This window comes from Sus scrofa, chromosome 2 (assembly GCF_000003025.6).
Source record: "Sus scrofa isolate TJ Tabasco breed Duroc chromosome 2, Sscrofa11.1, whole genome shotgun sequence".
NCBI lineage: Eukaryota > Metazoa > Chordata > Mammalia > Artiodactyla > Suidae > Sus > Sus scrofa.
Window position 1 is genome coordinate 11758580 of NC_010444.4, and position 9219 is coordinate 11767798.

Consider the following 9219-nt stretch of genomic DNA (forward strand, 5'->3'; position numbering starts at 1 on the left):
ACCTTTCTTCTTTAAGTTCTCCATTTCCCTCCCAATTCCATTTCTCTCTCTTTCTCTCCTTTTTTTTTCCCCCTATTCCCATAACTATGATTTTCTTTTTGCTGCATTTAACATGCCCAAACCTTACAGGTACTAAGAAAATATTCATTTCTTAAAAGCTCCAGGGAGAAAAGTCTACTGACTTAGAAACCATGCCCCATAGTATTAACGGAAACTGGTGACAAACAGATAGTCTTTAGCTTATCTTAAAGTTTGCTTAAAAAAAAAAAAAAAAAAAAAAAAAAACACAAAACAAAAACCTCTGCTTGTAGCCTTCCTTAACTGAGCAAGTTCACAGTAATTATTGCAAATTGCATACCCTCCAAGCTTCACACAGCCTAAACAGTAAGATGTTTACAAGAGTTGTTTTCCAGGAACTTGGAGTCAGCTATGTGTAGCTTTAGTTCGAACTGGCTAAGACTGGGACCCTAAAACTGGGCCTGTGCAGATGTCCAATGAATGAAATTTTTTTTTTTCTTTTTAGGGCCACACCAGCCGCATATGGAAGTTCCCAGGTCAAATCGGAGCTACAGTCGCAGCAATGTAGGATTGAAACTGACAGCCCTAATGGCCTGAACCTGGCCAGAACACAGTTTAGAACTTGAACCCACATGCCAGGACTTGAACTTAGACAAAACCCAGACTGGAACTTGAACGCACATGCTGGGACTCAAACCCAACCCAAAGCCAGACTGGGACCTAAAACCACGGTTTTAAACTAGAATTACTCACCTTGTGTCTGGACTCACTAAGGTTCAAGTTCTTTATGCCTCCACGCAGAAGGAATTCAGTGAGAGACAAAGTAATAGGCAAGAAACAGATTTATTAGGATAGGACGCTTGTGAGAGATGCAAGTGGGCAGGTGAGCAAGCTTCACCCTGGAGGATACTGTGGGCCACAGTTTTATCATCCAGGGAAAGTAGGATTGGGAAGGCCCGCCTCTTCCTTTCTGGGAGGAGTATCTCCTCCTTAGTATCTGATAAGGTGTGTATTCAAATCAGCTGAAGGGCGGTCCTCAAACTCTCGCTCTTGATCTGAATCTGAATGCAGGCCTCAGCGCTTTCCCCCACCCGAGGACCTGAGGCAATTCTCGAACCTCCACCCGTCTAACCAGCCAGCCTTGTTCTGATGGCTTTCTCCCAACATCCCCCAGGTTTCCTTCTTTCCCTACTGGGACTTCTACAACCACCCAGGCCTACTCTATCCCTATCATGATCTGAGCCATGTCTGTGACCTACACCTGAGCTCTCCAGATTCTCGACCCACTGAGAGAGGCCAGCGATCAAACCTGCATCTTCATGGATACTAGTCAGATTCATTTCCGCTGACCCACAATGGGAAATCTGATGAATAACCTTTCAGCATCAGAGTGCCAAAACCTCAGATCATGCTAAGCGCCACCATTTTTTGAACACACATCCCATGAAAAAGCATGTAACTCAGCTAGGCCTGCACTGAATACCAATTACCTCACCTTTTCCCTACCACCAATCCCCTTTCCCTACCTTGGTTCCCGACTGGTTTTCCCATCTTGTCTCCTCGCTTGGCTCTCTTGCAAATAAATCTTTTCTTTGCTGCAAACTCAGCATCTCAGGGTTTTGGCTTCCCATACATCAAGCAAACAACCTGGTATGGTAACAGCTCCTTAGCAAGTGACACCAGCTTTTAATCATCTTCTGATCCTCCTTCTAGAACCAGGCTCCAGGGAGTTTGGAAGAGAAAGTGACTGTACCCCATGAGGCCATAGATCTATGTCTGTGACCAGTGCATCATTTTCTTCCAGGATGCTCTCTGCACATCCCCAACTGATTCACTGAGTCCTTCCCCCTGTACCAAACCAAAATTTGTGTCCATTTGCCACGTGCAGTAAAGCCAACCTACTGATGCTGGGATGTGCTGAAGGAAAGTGCAGTGTTTGTCTCAAAAAGCCAGAACTGGTCAATGGGCTTCAGCAAAGCCATTTTAAGTACAAGGTGAGGGAGGGGATTCCCAGGGCATGTGATGAGCTCATGCTAAATTCTCTGATTGGTTGATGGTGAGGACACAGAGTGATGTCACTGGGGTCAAATGTTATCAATCCACTAGCCTTGAGGCCACCTGCTCGTGGTCATCCAGTAGCTAATTTCTTCCATTTGGTGGGGATTTTAGCATCTGTAAAACAACTCAGGAAACGCGCATTAGATACTGTTATCTAAGTTCTTCAGAGAGGAGCTAAACAGAAGATTTGGTGGGGAGGTCTGCCTCAGGAAGGCCCCCTAGGGTCCTGCTCAGTTATACAGCTGACCCCAGCATTCAACCTGGTTCGCCCAAATGCAATCGCAAGCCACAGGGGACATAATAGGCAGGTGTGCACAGTGTCTCTGTGGGCTGAAGGGACCAGCAAATCTTGCTGTTGATAGATGAGGCCTTGACCTATATCTTACCTCTCCAGGAAGAGTAAGCAGAGACACACACCAGCAAATCTCCATTTTCCTTGCTAAGAGGAAAGACCAACAGTGGCGAGATCTGAATGTCACTACAAAAAGTCATCGAATCATTTGGGTTTTACTATTTTTTCTTTTTCTTTTTTTCTTTCTTTTTTTTTTTTTTTTTGTCTTATTGCCATTTCTTGGGCCACTCCCGTGGTGCATGGAGGTTCCCAGGCTAGGGGTCGAATCAGAGCTGCAGCCGCCGACCTATGCCAGAGCCACAGCAACTCGGGATCCGAGCCGCATCTGCAACCTGCACTGCAGCTCACAGCGACACCGGATCCTTAACCCACTGAGTGAGGCCAGGGATCAAACCTGCAACCTCGTGGTTTCTAGTCGGATTTGTTAACCTCTGAACCACGACGGAAACTCCTACTATTTATTCTTGATTTTTTTTTTTTTTTTTTTTCAGTTCCCAGGTCAAACTTTTCTGGGTAAGAATCAAATCCCATAATAGATCTAGGAGTTCTCTTTGTGGTGAAGCAGAAACAAATCCGACTAGGAAACATAAGGTTGCGGGTTTGATCTCTGGCCTTACTCAATGGTTAAGGATCTGGCTTTGCTGTGGCTGTGGGGTAGGCCAGCAGCTGTAGCTCTGATTGGACCCCTAGCCTAGGAATCTCCATATGTCACAGGCGCGGCCCTAAAAAAAAGGCAAAAAAAAAAAAAAAAAAAAATCTAAAAAGGGAGTGCTCTTGTGGCTCAGATAGTTAAGGATCCAGAACTGTCACTGTTGTGGCTCTGATTATTGCAGTGGTGTGGGTTCGGCCCCTGGCCCAAAAACTTCCACATGCCATGGGTGTGGAATATATATATACATATATGGATTTGTGTTTGGTAATTCGAAGCAGGTGTGGATCTAACAACCTGCATTTTCAATTTGCTCACGTGTTTTACTTTCTCACAGCCTGGTTTCTGTTACAATAGACTCATTTCATCAAGACCCTGGTTGAGTAAAATAGTGATTGTGAAGCACTTCCTGAAAAACCATACTTGCCAATCAGGCTCTAATAGTTTAGGTTTATTCCCTAAAATCAAGTTAGAATGTAGAGAACATTACCAAAGAGAGGATCATCCTTTCCAGAACTGCTTTAAGTGACTTGAACATCAGTCTCACACCATCAGCCGGAGAATTAGTCCTCGAAAATTCATTTCAAATTTATAGTATATTATACTGTATAATATATTATACAGTATATTATACAGTATAGTATATTATACAGATCACAGGCTCTGGAGTGAAACTGTGCCAGCACTTACTAGCTGTGTGATCTTGGGAAGATGACTTAACCTCTCTGAGCTTCAGTTCTTTGTGTGTAAAATAGGGATCATAATGGTACCTATCTCATAAGATTTTGTGGGACTCAAGTGAGTTAACCTGTACTAAGCACCTAAAACAATGCCTGGCACATACTTCAGTGCTCAATAAGTGATAGCTACTGTTATTATTATAAGTGTTGGTGTGTTGTTAAATATGCTGTATTCTCTTTTGAAAAGTGGTAAGAAAAGATTACTTTACACCTGAGATTTAACCCCCCAAAATGTGTTAAACTTCTCCATGTATGTATAAATTACTACATTACCTGTGAAATTTAATTGTGTTTGTTTTTGTCTTTTTGCCTTTTCTAGGGCCACTCTCACGGCATATGGAGGCTCCCAGGCTAGGGGGTCCAATGGGAGCTGTAGCTGCTGGCCTACACCAGAGCCACAGCAGTGTGGGATCCATGCCGCGTCTGCAACCTACACCACAGCTCATGGCAATGCCGGATCCTTAACCCACTGAGCAAGGCCAGGGATCGAACCTGCAACCTCATGGTTCCTAGTCAGATTCATTAACCACTGCGCCACGACGGGAAATCCTATATTTTATTCTTTACTTTGGCTATTAGGAAGCTCAGACACGTGTAGGTGAACGCCACGTATACTGCTAAGAAGCAGATAGTTTGCATTTCTGCATAGAAATCGTATTACTTTATTTATTTATTTATTGTCTTTTTGTCTTTTCCAGGGCTGCACCCGAGGCATATGGAGGTTCCCAGGCTAAGGGTCAAATCGGAGCTGTAGCCGCCGTCCTATGCCACAGCCACAGCAATGCCAGATCAAAGCCGCATCTTCGACCTATACCACAGCTCACAGCAATGCCGGATCCTTCACCCATGGAGCGAGGCCAGGGATTGAACCAGCAACTTCATGATTCCTAGTCGGGTTTGTTTCCCCTGTATCACGACGGGAACGCCTAGAAATCTTACTACTGTATTTTTTAAAATCCTGCCTGAATTTTTCCTTTACTTAAAGCTTCTGGACTATATGTTTTTAACTTTTTTATAATAGATTTTAGGAGTTCCCATCATGGCTCAGAGGTTAGTGAACATGACTAGGACCCATGAGGTTGTGGGTTCGATCCCTGGCCTCACTCAGTGGGTTAAGGTTCTGGCATTGCTGTGGGTCACAGACGCGGCTCGGATCTGGCGTTGCCGTGGCTCTGGCATAGGCCGGCGGCTACAGCTCGAATTGGACCCTTAGCCTGGGAACCCCCATGTGCTGTGGGTGCAGGCCTAAAAAGACAGAAAGACAGAAAAAATAAATACATACATAAAATAAAATAAGATGGATTTTATTAGCGTATGGTTGACTTGTAAAGTTATGTTAGTTTCAGGTGTACAACAAAGTAAATCAGTTGTACATATACCCGTTCCTTTTCATATTCTTTTCCTACATAGGTTGTTCACAGTATTGAGTATATTTCCCTGTGCTACAGAGTAGGTCGTTGTTACCTCTCTGTTTTATATATAGTAGTGTGTAGACATCAGCCCCAACCCTCTAATTTATCCCTCGCCACCCCCACTTCTCTCCTTTGGTAACCATAAACTTGATTTCAAAATCTTTGAGACTCTTTTGTGTTTTTAACTTTTGTATTCAATGTATTTTTAAGCAACTTCACATCTTTTGTGGAAGGATATTGGGAATAGAATAAATTAAAAATAGAGATATAACATTAATTTCAATAAATACCATTGTTAGCAATAAAATATTGATTGAATCTCCGGCCTAGCACTATTCCAAATTCTGTATGCCCCTGTACTTCTTAATGTTGTTACCTGGCCATCTGCATACGTAACTACGTTGGGTCTGCGTGCCCTTAGGGATACAGGCCCTTAAAACAGGTAACAGGATGGCATCTACTATGTCAACTGCTGTCATCATCTTATCCATCCCTTCATTCATTCCTTTCTTCACTGACACTCCTGTGCTGTCCTTATTCTAAGCACTAAGATGAGAGAGGAGGCTGCTTATGCAGAGTTTCATCATTGGAAGCTAGTAAATAATGGATGAATGAGAACTGATTAGCATTTCACAGGCAAGACAGTCCTGGGTCAGTCATCTCTCCACTCCCTCCTTTTTCCTTCTGAGCTTCCTGTCCTTCAGCTCCTGTCCCTACTTCTGATCGAGGGGATATTTTTTCTAAGAAGGAATGTTTCTGGCTCCCTGAACCAGCACATTCTTGCAATAAGTCTCCTCACTGCATGAGTCACCTCTTGATTCCTGATGGTATAGATCAAGGGGTTCAGCACTGGCGAGAAAAAGGTATAGACAACAGACAATGCCCGGCCCTCTTCTGGGGAGTAGCTGGAGCTGGGGCGAAGGTAGATAAGGGTGCAACACCCATACTGCAGGAGAACCACCATGAGGTGGGAGGAACAGGTGGAGAAGGCCCGGCACTTTCCCTGGGCTGAATCCATCCTCGAGATAGCGGTCATGATGCAGCCATAGGAGAGGCAGATGAGGAGGAAGGGGATGGCCACGGCCGCCACACTGATGGCATAGAGAGCTGCCTCTGCACGCGGGTGTCCGCACAGGCCAGGCGCATAACAGCAGGCATATCACAGAAGAAGTGGTAGATTTCATTGTGGCCACAGAATGGGAGGTGGCAGATCAGAACAGTCAAGGGCAGTGCCACAGGAATCCCAACCCTAAAGAACCTAAAGTCATATGCCCACAGAGCTGCCACTCATGATGAGGTTGTAATGCAATGGATGACAGATGGCCACATACCTGTCATAGGCCATGGCAGCAAGCAAGACACAGTCCGATCCCCCAAGAAGGATGAAGAAGAACATCTGGGCCCCACAGCCAGGGAGAGAGATAAGCATCCTCCCCATGGAAAGGATGCCAGCCAGAGTCAGGGGAGCTATATTGGTGGAGTAGCCAAGCTCCAGTATGGCCAGCGCAAAAAGGAAGAAGTACATTGGGGAATGGAGGGAGTGGTCTTGCCAGACTATGAGGCCAATGGTGATATTTCCAATGAGACTTCCCAGGTACAGCAGCAAGAAAGCCACGAAGATGAGGGAAGCCACTGCTGGGTCGGTTGAGAAGGGGTGGAAGTGGAAGTGTACTGCTCCCGTTTGGTTTTGCTCTTCCATGAGCCCTGGTACGAGGAAGGAAGTCATGGGCAAGATGACCCTCCTGTGTCCCTGAACCTGGCGCAGGTCCAGCTGTGTTAGAAACACTGTCCACAATCACTGAGTCCTTACCCTCATTGCTGCCTTTGGAATTCACTTAAGATGAACCTGCCTCTCCTGCTGCTGACCCTGGAGAAGTTAAGGACATCAGCTTTCTCCTTTTAAACGGGAAGGGTGTGACACCCACCTCGGAGAGGTGGCGTCTGAAAGGATCAACTTCCATGCTGGCCAGTGCAATAGGTTCTCAAATGGGTTTCTTCCCAATTTCATTTTTTCTTTGATCTCCATTCCTCTTTTTTCTTTACTTTTCTGTGTGTGTGTGTGTGTCTTTTGAGGGCCACACCCGCAGCATATGGAGGTTCCCAGGCTAGGGGTTGAAGCAGAGCTATTGCCACCAGCCTATGCCACGGCCACAGCAACAGCAGATCCAAGCCACGTCTGTGACCTACACCACAGCTCATGGCATCTCGGATCCTTAACCAACTGAGCGAGGCCAGGGGTCAACCGCAACCTCATGGTTCCTAGTGGACTGGTTTCCGCTGCCCCACAAGGGTAATTCCATTCCTCCTATTTTCTTAAAAAAGAAAATCTTCCTGACCATTCTCATGGCTATTCATTACTATGATTGTCCAATCACCCAAGAACCACTTAAATGTACATAGTTCAGAGTTCCCATTGTGGCTCAGCAGTAACGAATCCAACTAGTATCCATGAGGACACGGGTTCGATCTCTGGCCTCGCTCAGTGGGTTAAGGATCCAGCGTTGCTGTGAGCTGAGGTGTAGGCCAGCAGCTACAGCTCCAATTAGACCCCTAGCCTGGGAACTTCCATATGAGCGGTGTGGCCCTAAAAAAGACAAAAATATATAAAAATTTCAAAAGTACATGGTTGTACAAAGAGCATATGCTTCTCATATCGAGCCTAAAAGGCCAGCAACCCAGGTGTTGCCTTTACCTGTTTTATGACGGTAGAAACCGAGAAGCCAGGATAAGTTAAGCAGCTCACACTGCTATCCCCCCAACTCTCTGAGCTCACAATTTTGGCCTTTTTCCCCTTAAACCTTCAACAATCCAATTTGGTTTTGTTTTGTTTTACCAAATACTAACCCTACTCTTGTTTCACCTTCTTGCTCCTATTCACCTTCATTTGCATTATGATGATGTCCACCCTAAATAGGGCTTTCACCCCCTTATAAGTGGCTCACCCCCCCACCAACCCAACTTACCATACTTTTAGATTAACCCCTCTTAAACACTTTTTAAATGATGTTACTCTACTCCGACCCTACACTTAAAAAGCAAAGGAATCTTGGAGTTTCCCTTGTGACTCAGCAGGTTAAGAACCGAACCAGTATCATGAGGATGCAGGTTTAGTCCCTGGCCTTGACCAGTGGGTTAACCATCTGGTGTTGCCACAGGCTGCAGCATAGGTGGCAAATGTGGCTCAGATCTGGCCTTGCTGTGGCTGTGGTGTAGGCCAGCAGCTGCGGCTCCAATTTGACCCCTAGCCTGGGAACGTCCATATGCTACAAGTGTGGCCCTAAAAAAGACCAAAAAAAAAAAAAAAATGCAAAGCAATCTCAGTTTTGTCCATTATAGCCCAATAAAGCTGACGAAAAACAAGAACAAAGGAACCCCAAATTCTTGTATCACATACAATTATCATAAAGATTTTTATAAGTAAAATTAGCACAACTTACCTAGGGTATAACTTCAGGGGATTCTTCAATGACCAAAATCCATTGTCCCCTCTCACCCACCCCACCTTTGTCCTGAGTCACTCAGTCCTTGTACCCAAGACCCTTTAAGTTGTGTTGAGTTTTAATTTACTGCAAGATAAACTTGAACATGCACCCAAATATTGTCCTGTTTTACGGATTACATTTTCAATGATATTTAAATGCTCAAAGGAGAGTTCCTGTTGTGGCTCAGTGGGTTAAGGACCTGACATAGTCTTCGTGAGGATGTAGGTTTTATCCCTGGCCTCGCCCAGTGGGTTAAGGATCCCACGTTGCTGAAAGCTTAGGCATGGGTAGCAGATGCAGCTCAGATCCAGTGTGAATGTGGCTGTGGCAGAGACTGGCAGCTGCAGCTCCTATTCAACCCCTAGCCTGGGAACATCCATATGCCATAAAAAGAAAAAAAAAATAAAAATGGCCAAAGGAGAGTTCCTGTTGTGGCACAGCAGAAACGAATCCGACTAGTATCCATAAGGGTGCAGGTTGAACACCTGGCCTTAATCATCGGGTCAGG

At 45.2% G+C, this 9219-nt stretch overlaps 1 pseudogene; it reads right to left on the minus strand.

Annotated features, from left to right (window-relative positions):
* On the minus strand, nucleotides 5662-7248 carry LOC100521245 (annotated as a pseudogene).